We start from the raw sequence: 17,278 nt of genomic DNA, 5'->3' as shown, positions 1-17,278 counted from the left end.
TCTTTGGCTTAAAATCAGAAAAAAACTCAAATAAAACAGTAGGAACTGAGACTCAAACAAGTTCAAAATGGTTCCTTTGACTTCAAACATATGCAAAATTTATAGCATCTTTCCCAGCTGGAGGTTTCTAGTAGTGGCCTTGCTTCTTCTGCTTTTCTAAGGGAAAAGGAATTAGAAAAATGAGAAAAATCTACTGCTACTGTGGGTCTGGGAGGTTTTTCTGTTCTTTTTTTCTGCCTGTGTTGGAAATCAATAACTAGTAGACAATATTTAAAGCTAGATAAATGCCACTAATTGAGAATTGATTAATTCTGTGCTTCCCCCTACCCCCCCCCCATTGTTACATTGTCAAAGCTTTGGTGTATAAATCTAACTGTTCTTGAATTCATTTAATAACAGTCTGCAAGAACTCATCAGGTATTTTAAGGGGTTTGCTTAAATATAATTTGGAAAATGTTTGTATAATTTTTTGAGTAGCCTAATACAGTAGAAAGACTTGAAGTAACTAATTCTAAAATTTTGGAACTAATTATCTTGCCCTTGAGACATAGCTTTCAGACTTGAATTATTTGGGTATTCTAACTAAATTCTGGGAGAATTTTGTCATAATATACACCCTTAATACCTGCCTTGCAGAGTTCTGTGTGCATATGTAAAAGTGTCTCTTACTAAGAAATGAGTAAAGTAAAATTATTTAATTATTATTCCTATTTTTGTAGGGAATTCTATAGCTTCCTATTCTTTCATGAAGAAGATAACAAAATGAAGTGGTTCTTGCTCTGTTCTTTACATACTTCTGTCATTAAAAAAATTACTTTATTGCCATCTTGAGTTCTTCTCTACTGAATTTTCCTGTTCTTTCTTCCTTTTGTTTTTTTTCTCCCTCATATTACAGTTCTTTTTTGTTCTTTTTTTAGTACTTTGTTTGAAACTATGTAGTCCATTTTTAACAAGAGACAGGAGTACCTTGCTCACAATTTTTCTTTGAAAATACTGAAAAAATAGGTGTCATTCAAATAGTTTGCTCTTGGGCAGGCCAGAATAGATAATTCTTCCTAGTGATGCCAGTATTTCCACACTAGACATTTTATCACAAATCAACAGTTTGGTGATATTAATAGCTTTTGTAATCAAGAATCATGGAATGGTAGAATATTTTGGGTTGGAAGTAAAAATGTCCTCTTGTCCAATCCCCTGCAATGAGCAGGGACATCTTCAACTGCATCAGGTTGCTCTGAGCCCTGATCAACCTGATCTTGAAAATTTCCAGGGATGAGGCAACTAACACCTCTCTGAACAATTTGTTCCAGTGCTTCACCACCTTTATAATAATGTTTTCCTTTTTGTTTGAATACTTGTGATGAACTTCAAAGTGTTCCCCATTTTAAAATAAATGATCCACTTATAAAATAAATGCTCCACTTTTGCTCCCAATGCATTATACAATTTCTGGATTCATGGTAGGCATGTTCTTATGGGTTTAATGGAATTTATGTTAAAAAAAAAAATCTGAGAGGTTGCTGGAGATTTGTTAATTCATGTTGAAAAGTCTTCAAACATCAACATTTTATCTCAATATTGACCTGGTCATTTTGAAACAGCAGTACCAGAAAACATAAGAAATACATACACAGATGGTTTTCCAAGAAGTTAGGTCTAAAGTTTATCCTAAAATTTTTTTCTGTTCATATTCCAGGTTATTTATCCTTCATAATATAATAGCATAGATAATTTGCTTGGTTTTCAATGTCATTTTCTCTGTTTCATTTTCACATCCTCTTACAAATTTTAAGAGGTGAAAATTAAAACATTTATTTAATAATTTTGTTTTCCTCATCTAAGTATCTCCTCTTCAGCATATAACTAGATTGAGCTGACTTTAATCTTTTAGTCTAATATTTCTAGTAATCATAACCTGTAATATACTCAAAAATGTTCTGTTTACATCTTCATCCTTATGTGTTACCAAATTAACAATTCTTTAGTAATCCAGTGTTCACGAATGAGAGCACATCATGTAAAAGAGTTTGTGTTGACTTTCCTATAAATTATGCCTTCAAGGGCATAATTACTTAGGGATGAAGAAGTGTTTGTGGAATTTAACAAACAGTTCTGTCCCAGAATTTTTAAGTTAATGGTGCACATTGCAGCAGATAAGTGCAAGACTGATTTTACCAACAGCATGTTCAGTCATTAGTGTAAAAGTGTGCAACTATTTTTGATATGTGTGGGGTTTTTCTGCTACTATGTTTCATATGTTCCTATTTCTCAAGACTACTTTAGAACCAGTAAATAAGATTTCTAATCTTTGCCATGCTATTTGCAGAGTATTGTAACTAGCAAAAATAGGTGCTTTAAACTGTAAGTGATTGTGTTTGGCTCATAAGAAGGCTTGACAGTTATCAGAATTACTGCATGGGAGGAATGCCTTCTGGGGGGAATCTAGATGGGAAATACAAAAGAAATGAGAGAAAACTAGGGGGTCAGTGAGAGAAGGGAGAAGAACAGAGGAAACAAGAAGCAAGCCTTTCCTACTTTGCCATTAGATTAGCTCAGGTGGGCATGAAAAAAGCAGCTGAAGATGTCAATTTGGGCAGAAGGAGCAGTCCTGCTCTCTGGCTCTGTCCTCTTACCCTCCTTGCTGCCCTGCTAACTGGCTTAGCTAGCTGGGCTGGCTTAGCCAGACAAAGATTTTTCTTCAGGTAAGTGATGCAACTTGCTGTGGAGCAAGAAAGTTTCTTAATGCTAAGGCTCAAGGAAGGAGGAAGTAAAATGATGCTATAGGTGTGTAAGAAAGAAAGCAAGACTTCTGCTTTTGCTAAAGCTGCAGTCTTAATATGTTGTTTTCTTTGTCTGCAGTCAAATAAAGATGGCATTGGCTCCATCGATACTTTGAAGTTGTGTGTTACCAAATTTGGTTCCTTATGAAAATTATGTTATTTTTCTGATCATTTAAATATATTGTCCTTCCTGCTGTTGTATTTGAATTCATTCGATGATATACTCATGGGGATCTCTCCCAGTGTCCTTTTCTTCTTCAAATAAGAAAATAATTTGAAGCTATCATCCTTACAAAAGTAATGTAGGAGGTGGAACAGTGTACATTCCTCAGCATGCATTCTCTGTTCCTTTTCCTGTATGTATTTCATATGGATGATTACCTGAATGTAGAAGGGGGAGGGAGTGTGGGGTTTTTTGTTGCTGTTTCTTTGTTTGAGGTTTTATGTTTTGTTTGTTTATTTAAGAAAAAAAGTGCTGATATATGAGGAAATTTTTAGATCTTAAGAAATTTATTTCTTGGGTGGAGGTCATTGAAAACCTTGATGACAGGGAATATATTTGACTGGTTTGAAGAGCTGGTGTGTTTTGAGAATCTGTGCTGCCACATCCTATACTAGTTAGCTTTCTTTAGGCTGATTACTTCATGCCTGTGTAATGTGATGATTGTGTGTATTACTAAAGCCAAATCATTTTCTGTCAGACTGGGCCTGGAGCCCCCTAACCACCTGGAGGTAGCAGAAAACATTGCTTGTGTGTTCAGTTATGTGACGGTTCAGCAGGCACGATATGTAAAAATAAATCTGTGATGATGGTCCACCTCTTTAAAGTGTTTCCATCCAACTGCTCTGGTTTGGCATCAGCCAGCATATTCCATGAGCTGAATTTGGTCAAGCACTGGCTGTTATTTGACAGTAGTACTAATGAGGAGCAAGTAGAAATGAGAGCCATTGACATGTTGTTGGAACTCTTGTTTTAAATATTTTCACCAACTCTCATAGTAGCTGCAACTCAGACTCTTGAACTAACGGGCTAGGAGTGAGGAAGAGGGAGGAGGAAATAGATGTCTGTCTTGATGTGTGTATCTTTTACCCTTGTTGCAGCTAAGGTATTGTGTCTGAGAGTAAATCTTTTCACCCTGACTTCAGCATTGCAACTTAATGATCTGCCTGGCTATGAGCATGTTGGCTGGCATGTATTAATTTACAGGTAGGAAGGACAAAAATCTCGGGCAGCTTTCATGGTGGAAAAGAGAGAAAAAGGGAGGTTTTATACATGTGTGATGTTTTAAATTAATAACTTGTTTTCTTTTCTGTTTTATGTGGGCATGTGGTACATTAGAAATATAACCAGCTTTGGAAGATATACAGAATCTTGTGCTGCAGGGTATAATTCAGCCCTTAAGGTAGAAATGAGCTTTATTGTGGTCAAATTGCTTATTTACTCCTCCAAAGTATCTGAACTTGGTAGATGCAACTGTTCCAAAAACTTTTGGAGACAGTATTCTGTACCAAATGGACTGCTTCTCTAATCTTTGATGCAATTCTGGTATTTCTTAGGGCATGGGATCTAATTGGTCTGGATAAAATACAAAATATCTCTTTATTAAAGAACTGATTTACACAGTATCCTGTGTTCCACAGAAGTCCCTCTTAATGTGATATATTATCACACTACTTATTTCTCCTTTCATCGTACAAAGAGTTGCTGTTACCTCACTTGTTTCTTAGTATAATTTACCAGTGTTGGAGTACTGACTTATGAGTACAGACATAAAACAAACATTTACTCATAAGAACTTATTTCCGCATCAACGATAGTTTTCTGCTCTGTAGCATTTTTCTTGGTCCCTCGTTAAGATCATCTGTGCCACATTTCAAAGAGCCGCGTATCCCATATTTGGTTTCCATTAAGGTGAAAGCTCCATGCCCTGTGCTATGATTTATGACCTCAGCATTTATGCAGTCGCTGTGCCCTAACTAGATTGGCTGGTGTATTTCAAATATATCTTAGAAATGAAACTGGGGATGGAAGGAAACTCTGCTGCCTTATGATAAAAAGCCTTGTCAACACACATGGAATTAAACAAACACGCGTTGTAATCGGTTTTTTCTATGTTAGCTCCATTCAAAAAGTTTGCTATGCCATGCAGTGTATCCTAGGGACTGGACTTTTAATATTCTTGACAACTGCCCTAAGGGGAATAATGTCCCTTAGAAAAAGACACAGTAAAATCTGGCAGTAGATTAAGTTAGTTTCCACTTAGGTGTGACAGCAGAGTCATTACTGATTTTAGACTTAGCCAGTTTGAGAGTCGACTTCACCACCATCAACTAAAGACTATGATGTATAGTTCCAGATGCTCTGGCCAATTGACCGTAAAATTGCTCTGCATTTCTGGCAGAGCAGTTGAGCTGGAGCTTTTAAAATCTCCACTCCCTGAGCTCAACACCCTTCCCCCTCTGCTTAAAAGCTGCTCATTATTCTTCTTCTGCCCGCTGATCTTAGCAAAAGAAAAACTTCTGGAATCAATTAGAAGTGTCTGCACTTGATGAGATTTGCACGTGAGTTCGGAATTGCGAGGCTTTGATAGTGTCAGCCAACAGCTGCAGTTTCAGGTGGTAAAATTGGGGAAGGAATTTTCCAGGGTTTATTTACAATCATAAAATAAAACAAAAATCAAGACAAGTTGGAAACCATCTAATGCGTTGTTAAAATGAAGCCTGAATTGGGTTATATATTTATTTTGTCTGAAAAAAAAAAGTAAACTGGCAGTTTATTATCAGGATCTTTTCAATTACCTTTCAATTACTAAGCTGTATAGAACGGGTGTAATAAAATGCAAGCTATGGTCTGCTTGCTGTAGTTTTAACTATGAAAGAAGCATCTGCTATTACTTTTGTCACTTTAATTGTTTGACAAGACAAGGAGGTAGTCGTACTTAACAGAAATCAGAAGCATGCAGTCAAAGATAAAGCAAAGGTAGTACTCTGAAGATAGAAAATACATGCTCACATATACCGACTGAAATTTTGTGTTCTCTTCTGTCAACACTTGCACTCACAGATATAAAGTTTATTTTCTAACCCTTTGTAGCCCAAAGCACTTAGTGATTGGCATGTAGCTGTATGCAGTGTTTGCATTTTAAAGGTGACAGCCATGCCAATGAGATTATTAATGTTCATTTGTATATCTGAGGGTGTCTTAACAAAAATGAAGCTGTGCTGTTTCACACATCTTGTTACGGATCGGATAGGGTTTGTACGTCAAAGCACAATTTTTCTATTAGCCAGTAATGCTACAAACCCTGTCAAACTGCATTCTTTTCTACATCATAATAACACATTGATAATGATAGAGATCTCCATACTAGCGAATTGCTTCACTGATATTAGTCCCTAGTGACAGCTGACATATTCCACATGGGTAGATGTTTGTCTGTGTAACTGTAGTTGCAGTGTCAGAGTATTAACTAGGATTTTTTTGTTGTTGTTAATGCACAAATACATAAATTTGTTTCATACCTGTTTTTTCCATAGATGTGGAAGACTCATGTTTCCTACTCTTGACAGAGCTGTTGTTTATTGATCAGTTTACACTCTCGTAAATTTTACTTTCAAAGTTGATTTAAAGGTGTCGTATAAAGTACATTGCAATGTCTAAGAGTCAAAGGCAGGGTAAGATGGGCAATTCGTGTATCCTGAAGGCAAGACATTGGCTTACTTGCAGAGATTCCCCATCCCCATTCTGCCCCACGTCGTGTGGGCAGAAGCAGAAGATGCAGTCTGAGGAATGCAGAAGGTATCCCCCAGCCGTGCAGAACACCCCTGAGTGGGGAGCCTTCCAGCATCACTGTGCATGGCCGCTATGTGTGCGTTCTCTGGGCTGTCTTTAGCCCATCAAGCTCACCCACATGTATATGCTTGTCAGCACAGCCTGATATGCAAAATTAGTAGACTGCTTTCCAAAACTAGGTAGCTTACCTCCAAAGCTGTTTAACAGGCAGGTGGGTATATCCTAATCTTAAAGAGAGAAGAGTGGTATCTGTGTTCCCAAGACCATAAGTGCAGATGACTTAGTTTGAATTTTATCTTCAACATGACAGGCAGAGGGATTGAATTAACTTGTAAGAGATAAAAGCTTTAATTAAACAAGCTGTTTCTGATGTGGAAAAGATCTGGATTTGGCACATACAAGGTGACCACAAAGAACCAACCTACTATTTAAAATATTTTGGATATTTCTATCTCATACGGTTTAAATAGAGAAACCCCAAATATAAAAAATACATGCAGTCCAGGGTTACTCAATATTTTTATCTTGCAAGAGAAATAGTATAAGACTGTTCTTCTCATAAATGTCTCTTCCTACTTCTGTAATAGTGAGCAGAGCATGGCAGCTATGAAAACGTAAGATTTCTGCACCAGAATGTCTGTGTATGACGCACTGATTTGGACTGTAATTTAGTCCAATGGAAATCTAAATCAATAACTTTGTGTAGGAAAGCAGAAATGAATTAAAAATGTTCTATAATATGTTTTATTACTTTTTTTTAAAAATCATAAATGCTATCTTTTGCTCAGTCTATTTTTTTTCAGAAGCTTCTTGTGAACAACAAAGAAAGAAAAGCACAGTAAAAGTTGAGCCTCTGTTTTTCTATTAGCAGCACCTGAAATAACCACAGAGACTGAAAACTAGTTCATGACATCTGGGCAATTGCATGCTAAATTCTAACCAGCCAGTGCCTTTTGTCTAAAGTGGGCAACAGATAACTAAGATAAAATCAAGCCATTATCTGTGCTGTGATTTATTTTCTTTATTACTGCCTTTTTATATCATTCCCCTGTACAAGTTCTGTTTTCTATGATGTTTAGAGTCAGGGAATAAGGGAATACAGAGAAAGCAACATTGCTATATTTGATTTTATATTTGGGTATTACGCAGCACAAAGAGAATGTTTTAAAATTTCCTTCTCCTGCCAATGCCAAATAAAAATTGCCTGATGAAAGAAGATTAGCAAATGCTGTGTTTAACAACTGATTACCAAATGCAGAACACACAAAACACTTTGTATGTTTAAAAGTTGGAAATAGGTGTTATGAGAAAAAAGTAAATGTAAAGCTCTAGTTATCACTTGAAACCAAGGGAAAATAATACAGCAACCCCCTATAGAGTCTGGGAGTGATCACATCTGTCCTGACAGAATTTGTTTGCTTTATCTTCATGTGGAAACCATGAAATGTTTGAATAGGTTGTTTATTTTGCTGATTGGAAGCTAATACAGTTGAAGATGCCTGGTTTTAGTTTGAACATCCCAGATTTTATTTTATGGAGAAAGGGATGCTATATTTTGTCCTTAGCTATTACCTGCACTCATTGCACATCTGCATATAACTCTCTAGATCTATTAATTTCTGCTCTTGTTGGCTTCATGTAGTTTGCCTACAAAGAGTGGTCAGATACCAGGAAACAGCTAGAAGTGGTAGTGAGGCAGGATGCTCAGAGGCAGAGTCTGGCCATTAACTGCATTGTGTTATACCTACTTCATAGCTCTTGCCACTTCCTTTTGAGACCAGCCTAGTTAGTTTATAACATTTTAGGGAAGATACCTGTCATTGTGCATACATAAAAGGGCCTGTTCCACTTCTGCTCACTATGTAAGCAGTGAATAGATTTGCCATCATCATGGTTGAATTCCTGGTCAATTTTTTTTCCAGGCCTAGAAGTGAAACCTGTTAAACAGTTGCCTTATTTAGAAAACTCAGGGGGTTTTATGTATATGTATTTTTTAAAGTTCTTTGTCATTTTCAGCTGAGAACATTCTAGCACGAGATGAGAAGTGTTCAGGAGTATAATTCTAATATCCTTTTGAGCCATCTTTGCTTCTAATGAAGGTGTTGCCCAAAACTGAATCCATTCCAAATGTATCTTCCTTACTATGTGCATGGATGGTAATTAGCTCCTGGGGTTATCTGAGGCTTATTAAACTGCATCCTCAGACCATAAAACATGTGAAAAGTAGGAATTCATCTGTCAGACTTGTGAATTGGACCTAAAAATGTGTTACCAAGATACCAGCAGCTGAGAAGAGCTTCATAAATTATAAAATTAGGCTACATACAACTTGCTAGAATTTGCCATGCCCTCTGGATAGCTGTCTAAAATGTACAGTTCACTAAAAAACCATGGCATATGCTTTGATATGTTTTAACAAGCACTGAAAAGAAGCTGTGACTTTTCTAAATAAGAGGATACAGTACTCCTTACTCCTTTTCTTCCCTTTTATTACTTTTGCTTTTTTTTCCCCCCTATATGTGAGAAATAAAAAGATAGTAAAGAAAAATGGAGAGGATTAGGGAAAACTTTATTTTCTAGTTTTCTAACCAAATCAAAATAAAACCTATAAAATATTTTGAGGTCCACAAAAATTGGAAATCTCTTAACTTCTTTTACAAAATGTTAAGACAAACACAAACAGGTGGGAGGTTGGAGGTGGGTACTTGGAATTTTTCATTCTACCTGAGTTGATACACTTTTATTTCACTTTGGGTTTTTTTTCACCTCACTATTATAAAATCAGAACAGTCAAATAGCAGAACAAATTATAGTCTGAAACAAAAGCATCTCACTCAAACTTCTCAGTTTAAAATAAAGTCCAAAATTTTCCACTTGCTGTGAGTTCACTAATGTTAAAATAATGCATTTCAAGAAAAAAAATTCTGTACTTCTAAGAGCACAGAGAGATAAGTGAGTGTTTCGTCTAAGTGGCTATCTGAGGATCTTGCTGTTGGAAGTAAGAAGCTTTTCATTAGCAGAGGGAAACTGGATATTTGAAAAAGCAAACACTGTCTAGTTTTAACACAGTCCTGGGTATTGGTAGAACATTAGCGCCTTGGATTCAGGTCAGCTTTTTCACACTCTGATTTTCTTTCTGTCATTATACATTACTCAAGGGTAGCTCACTTGAAAGAGATGAAGAATTCTAGAGTACTCTGATTAAGAATAGTGATAGAACCAATATTGTTATATAGCTTTAATTTTTATATAAATTGGTGCAATCACAACTTGATGTTTTCAAGTCTCTTATTGGACTATTTATCACCTTCTAAATAATTGCTAATTTCTGCCAACCTCTTATAAAGTCTCAATCCACTAAATGAATCAAATCTGCTCATTCCAGTGAACTCCTGGCTAATGGAGAGTTAAGAAGGAGGAAAACAGGTTCTTTAGTGGATCCAGGTTTATTTTTTTGGCTTTGCAAGCTCTCTTGCTTTCAGAACTTATTAGCATCAAATAAAAATCAAAAGCATCAGATTGCAAAATTAACAAAAATAATAGCTCTGAAAACAGCATGCAGGCAAAACTGGTCCATTTTTCCTGGACAGTCCAAATAAAATCTGCCCAACTAACTATTTTTCATTCTCTACTGTTTTATTTTGATCTTTTTGGAGACTAAATTGCATGATCTTTATGATTTTATTTTGCTTTGTGTAGTAATCCATACTAATAAACTCTACACAGAAGCACATTTGGGCATATATGCCAATAATTTCAGAGAATCCATAATAGATTTGGTGGCAGAGATTCTGATTTTCAGAACTATACATGTGTGGAAAAATGTTCGCCTCTTGGCTTAGACAGAGTCTTCGGAATGTAAATCATCTTTGGAAAAGTGTTGAAAGGGAATCATGTTGTTAGCTCAATTCCAAAGAAACAAGCTAGGCTTGATACCCTTCAAAATTCTGCTGTTTGAAGGAAACTCAGACAGGAATTGTGTCTTTAGTCCAAAGTGTGGTCTCCTTTGGGAGAAGGATGTGAAAATTGGTGCCTATCAAGTATACTATTAAATGCAACATTATTATTTTTTGAATGGGTTAAAAGTGTAGCAGAAAGGAAATGGCACGAGGGATGGCAGACACAGATGCTCCCCATTCCATGCAGGGCACACCTGGTCCAAAGGGTACCTGTAACAGTCTGGGAGAGTGTTAGGATAAAGATGGAAATCAGGGAGGATGTACATTCTCCCAAACTGTTATTACTTCATTTGTTAAGGATCTGAGTGATTAGAAGTTGCTTATGTGGACTCATCCCTACAATACTGTAGAACTCAAATTTTGCAAGGAGAGTGGGAAATGAGAGAAGAACCTTAGGTTTGTATGGCATTATGTGCAGTTATTAATTATCTAATTTGACATCTCTCCAGCCCAGATGCCCTGCTTTCTAAAGTCTTTAGACAAGTCCTTGCAGGCAGGTTATCTCTTTGTAATTTGGTGACAAGGTCATGGAATCGTGGTTGGATATACAGGCACATCCTAACCTTATCTCCTCAGGGGTCATGAGTTCCTGAATCTGTGATTTAAGCCTAAATGTGGTGTTGGATTTTCTGTCCTAAATTACAGAGGAGACATTGCTATTGTTAATACTCATTAGCATAAGTTTTCTTCCTCGAAATTTTTATGAAGTTGTCAAAATTGCAGGTTCAGCTAATGTTGTACTAATGCCAGGCAAGAATGCTGTATGACTTTTCTCCACCATCGTTTCCCTATTAACAGCTAATGCAGTCCATCTCACTGAAACCAAAAAGCTATTGCCAGTACACCTCTTAAATTATTCTCAAGCTGCCAGCTGTGCCATTTGCCTTTGATCCTTTCTTTCATGGTAATTGTCATACTGAAAGGTAAAACTAAAATATATTCTGTACCAAGAGCCACTTTTTCATACTTCTGGAGGATATTTGTCCTCACGAGATTTCTGCAGATTTTGCATACTATTAATAGTCTTCTCTATGTGCTATTGCTGCCATCAAGTGCAATTACGTAATTATGCACGTGTACCTATTCATGTACAGTAATTTTTAAGTAATGCCAGCTCTCCAGAGCTCCAGCATTTTCTTACTGCTTAATTTAAAAGTAACACTTAGCATTACATGAAACACGTGAAGCACCTCATTGTTTTATTTTAATGGGAGCTAAAAAATTGAAAAATTCTGGTTGAATATGCACTTTGAAGTATGTTGCTGACCAGAAGAATAGACTGCCTTGTTAATAGATGAAATTTGGTAGTTTAGTTACTTGCTTTCATAGTTTTATTTACTCTCCCTGATAAGATAATTGAAAAAAAAACGTGGAGTCATCAATGTAAGCAAATCTCTCCAGCAGGGCAAACAATTATATTTGCCTTACATGTCTTATTACATGCAAAGAGGAATGCCTCCAAGATGTTCTTCTGACCAGTGTGGTTTAAAAAGTGCTTTCCAAATATGAAATTTTTTATTATTTCTGATTCAAGATATTTAAAGAGGAAAATACTTTTCAACTGTTTATTTAGTGCTTTAGGAATCTCATTGAAAACATTTGCGTGGTTTTGACCTTTGCTGTATTAAGAAGGTCCTGAAGCATCATGTTGTCCATTGACTCTACAGTAGTAAATTAGGATTTTAATGTACTAATGAGAGGCTGGTATGCAAGTAGCAAAGCACTTCATCACTACATTCACTGCTTGCAATGTGCTACTTAAGAATAAATATTTCCTTTATGGACTCGGAAGTCAAACCAGTTGGCAACCAGGCATTCTAAGAGTTGTACAAGGTACTGTCAAGTCCCACAACAATAGTCCTGTTTCCAGGCATGTGCTATGTAAACATGAGATGAAAGGCAGCAGATAAAAATAGATAAATCTTAGGGCCAATCACAAAGCATTTTTCTGAAAATTGAGCATGTTCGTAATGAAAGATACCAGAAGTAGCTCAGGGAAGAGAGATATGTGCTGAAAAGATCCTTAAAATGTTGAAAACTATCTTACTTTTGAAAAGGGAGCTAATGGAAATATACATAGAAGGTAATCACTTATCCAAAGGGACAGTCTAAGACCCATTTATTTCAGTAGCACTCTGGATGGACATCAGGGAGGTGTAAAGGTTTTGACAGAGAGAATTGCTACATTGGAGATATGACAAGACAAGAGTCCAGATAAGAATCCTAGATGCATGAATGAATAAGACTAAATATCTGTGGTGTGTTAGAAAAGAATTTTTGCATGTGGATATGGGAAGAGGAGGAATTTGAAGATGACATATAAACAGTGATGATATCTAGAATTATGGGAAAAGGAGGTAAGATTTATTTGAAAATACAGGGATAAATAATTTAAAGTATATTTAACCTAAGCTAGCATTCAAACACACAATGAAAACTGTTCAGATACACAACATAAGAATAGATTTATCCCTTTATTCATGGTGGTGAGACTTATTTTTTGTTTGTTTTTTTGAATACATGAAAGTTAAATTTTCTGGAAACAGGGACCAAATATGATTCCTGGTCATGCAGCAGTAGAGTGTTCTAGCACTGCAAACAGACTTTACTGTTGTCAGAGAGGATGAATCTGTGAGACAGTGATTGTTCAGCCACCAATGTCTTCTGCAAGAGCAGGAGTGATCTGAAGTAGTGTTGAGAAATCAGTAAACAATGTTTATGACATATCAATAGCCAGAAGAATTAAAGATGAGGGTGCTAAATGGGGTTTAAATCTTTGCCATTAACCGTTCTGACTGGTGCATGCAAAAACATATAGATGCTTCCATTTAGTCTGTGCAAAACGTTATTCCCTCTCTTCATATGGAAAAGGGCCCTCTGAAATAAACCTTAGTATTTAAAACATTTCCAGAAGGAAGGAGGTAATTCATTCAATAGCAAATCTGAAGTAATGTATGAGCAACAATAAAGAAAGGTTTCAGGAGAGAACTTCAAATAACTGAAGTGCTAGTGAAACATAAGGACACTGCAAGACTCTATGATGGGAAGGAGTGAAGAAAAAGATGAGTGAAGAAAAATAGTGATGAAGTTGTGTGAAAGGATGTAATACAGTGAAAGGAAGAAAGAGAGAAAGCAACATGTTTTATCAGGTAAATAAAAAATGTTATAAAAAAAATTAGTAGTAGTAGTAGCATTGTAAATGGTATTTCTATCACATGTTGCTAGGAATCAAAAGTTAATATCTATTCACTGGACTGTTCTCATGTAGTTCTAATAGGTGAAAACGGGTAAAATTAAAGTTCAGATCAACACAAATGCTCAAGAAGTTTCATAACAGCAAGTTTGGTGCAATTTTGAAAAAATAAATAGCATACTGAAAGTGAGATAGTCTGGGTTAATTGGGCTTTTCTAAGAGAGAGAGAATGAAGATGCGTAGTCAAGTATTTGTGGTGAAAGTGGTACACACTCCCCTTGAAAATGTTTTCATTTTTTAACAACTTTAACTCTTTCTATGATTTGGGACTACTCTGGATAATCTACCACACCTGAGGGAGTGGCTCTAAAGTTTCACTATGATTTTTTTAACTATGATCACTACTGGGTTTTTTTTTTTTGCATTAATTTAATAAATACATACATTTTCAGGAGTAGAAGACATTACACGCTGACCTACATTTCAATAGTTGATAGAACCCAGAAGAAATTATTAGCTTCTTGAAAAGTAGTGCAGTGGGGAAAGTCTTAGATAATTATGACATCTACTGTAAAGTTTTGCATTTGATATTGCTATTTAAAATATTATTAAAATAGCTATAGTACATACTTTGTGTGTGAGTGAAAAACATAATTTGGAAATGTTTACATCTGACTGATCTATTTTAAGTAAAAGACGTATATTGTTTAGGTGCTAGTGAGAAGCGTGAATATTGTGATTGGCTACTGCACAGAAACTTGCAGACAGGTAGTATGTGGAGAGCAAATGAATTGCTACTGTGTAAGTTTAAAACTGTAGTTGCAAAAGCTAAAATAATATTTAACTATACGTGGTATAATGAATCTTTATTGGCAACTGGCATTCACAGACTATTTGAAAGGCGGTATTGGCCAGACACGAGTTATTTGGCAGAGATCTTGCCTAGTATGTATTTGCAGAGCCTGTCTGCATAAGGATGCTGGCAGGTTTATCCTGATTTCTATTCCAGGTGACACATTTCTATCCAAGCATATGAGTGATCAAATATTTTCCACTGGAATCTGGGCACTGTAAAATTTCTGAAGCTGAGTAGAAAAATTGAAGGATTTGCTTAAAGTATAATAGTCTCTGCATACCAAGGTGACGGCAAAATATTTCCACTTGGACAGCATCAGGGTGAACAGTGCAGAATTGACCTAAACATTTTTCTGAAGTACTGATTGTATTTTGTTGCCACTTCACAGTGGCAACTTCTCCTAACCTAGAAGTTGTGATCACTGTAGTCTTCAATTAATTTCTGCATGAAAATTAAGCGTTGGAAAGTACTAGTGCACCAACTGTGTACCAAAGCAAAGAACTCTGTTCAAACCAGATGAAAGCTATACCATTATACCATTAGCTTTTTTTTTTTTTTTCTGATGCAAAGCCAATTAAAAAATAGAATAGTTTCCATTAGTTTATTTGTCTTTCCTGGAGCAATTACAATTGCTAAACTTTCCTAAACTATATAAATGTGGAGTCTCCCCTTGTGACAGGTTGTTTAAATTTATAACTAAAGCTAGCATTTCCATCTCCAATAAAAGCCAAACAGACATTTAATTATGGTGCGTGACATTTCTGACTAAAATAGAGCCAACAGAGCCTGTCAGACAGCCCTCATTGTTCATGGATTTTGAACAAATTGGGGATCTGTGAATTTATAGCCAGGTTTTTCTCTACTATTGTTTAAAATAGCACACATGGAAAACACGCCATGGGTGTGTTGTAATTCAGCTTTAATGATGTAACACTTGGTTTCAGTCAATCGTTGGAGGATTGCAGTAACGCTGGTTTAGTGCTTCAGACGTTGCATGTTCCGTAGCAATTATAGTCCAGCTTTCAATAATGGCTGTTGGCGGGGTATCCACAAGTGAAGTCATAGCAATTTTGAGAAAGAGCTAATAAAAATACACCTGCCTTGTAGTGGAAAACGAGCCTTTAATATCTTTGCTTTGAAGTTGAATGAAGCCCACAGCATTAACTAAAAGATACCAGTATTATGATGCAGTAATCCACTCCCCCAGGGGAAGTCAGGGGATTGAAGTATGAAAGGCTACCATTTTCTAGTCACATATTTTTCAGTCACCGTAATATCAAGAAAGAAAAATGGAAATAACAAGATGATAATAAAAACTGGAAGGATTGTTAATTCTAAAATTAGGAATATGCAAAACAATCCCAAACCAGAATTCAGGCATGCTGCATCTTAAGTGATGTGTAATGATTCAGTTAGTTTTAATGCAATTCTTTACTTAAGTATATCCAAATCTACTTTTTGTTGAAATTGATGCCACAAAGATTTTTTGCCTGTTCTTTTATACCCCTGTTATACCTTTTTACAACTTCTGTATTCTTAGTGCTTTTTGCCTACGTTCTTGGGCTTGTTTTTCAAGCTGAGACTAAACATTTTGGAAGCTTCGGAGCTAGGGATCAGTGTGCCCCAGACCCCAAGGTCCTCTCCAGAACACATTCTGTAAACTAAGATCCAGGAGAAGGCTCCTTGGGGAGGGGGGCTCACTTGAGCCTCTCATTGGGGAATCTTTGATAGATATGCTAATTAGTGAAACCTATAATGTTATACCAGATCTTTCAGGGTGTGCATTTTTGCAGGGTGCATTTTGGTGCATTTGACCTGGACATAGTGCATTTAAGGATCTTTAAAATAAATACCAAGGTAAAATCCCTATTCCCCTTCTAATCGTGTTTGACTCTTGATTTTAAGACCAGGAAAAGGCATCAAAACAATATATAGAGTATTAAAACAGCATTTAAGAAATAGGTTTTTTGGGGTTTTTTTTCAGCTTTCTATTCTGAATCAGTATAGCTTCTGACCAGATTTTACTCAGCCACTGACTGAGTAAAATACAGCCATTAATAATCCTCAGTTTGTTTTCTTGGCCAAAGGATCTAGGGTTGATTCCTGTTGTCCTTTTGTTACATTTTCTTTTATATTCTATCCTGATTGAATTCATATGTTTTGAATTCTTCTTCATTTTAGGAAGCATGTGTGGTTACCTCTTTGTGGCATATACAGTCAAGCTATGTGTCTATATAGAGTAGTCCATAATGCAGTAGTTGTATGCAGTTATAAACTTCTGCTTGGAAGAAGTGTAGCAAGGTATATTTTCAATGAATAATGGGAAAAAATGCAACCTCCTTAACTGCTTCTAAGATGAGAATGGGAACTTGGAAGATCCATTCCTGCTTATTGCTAAAGTAGTGACTGCTTGAGCGAATGACAGAATCTTTCTTTGTGTTGGTCAAACTGAGTGGAAAATGAATACAAGAATGCCCACATTCTAATGCATTTATTAGGTATGATTACTCTGGTAGCAAAGAGGCTCTAGAATTACCCTATCAGAGGGCCTTAAGCAACTGGAAGTTAACACTGTTGAAGGAAACCAGTTCCTTGCGTCCTTGGTTTGTTGGTTTTTTTCCTGCACAAAACTCCGCTGCCTATTGTGACACAGTGCTCTCGTCGTGCAGATGGCTGAACTAGTGTTACTGTGGTAAA

General features: G+C 36.2%; 1 protein-coding gene across 2 annotated transcripts in view; it reads left to right on the top strand.

Annotated features, from left to right (window-relative positions):
- Positions 1-17,278, top strand: part of LOC138106397 (alkylglycerol monooxygenase-like) — a 197,195-nt gene that overhangs the window by 115,027 nt on the left and 64,890 nt on the right. The window lies entirely within an intron of this gene.

This window comes from Aphelocoma coerulescens, chromosome 2 (genome assembly GCF_041296385.1).
Source record: "Aphelocoma coerulescens isolate FSJ_1873_10779 chromosome 2, UR_Acoe_1.0, whole genome shotgun sequence".
Taxonomy (NCBI): domain Eukaryota; kingdom Metazoa; phylum Chordata; class Aves; order Passeriformes; family Corvidae; genus Aphelocoma; species Aphelocoma coerulescens.
Note: the sequence above shows the minus strand (reverse complement) of the source record. Positions and strands in the feature narration are given on the sequence as shown.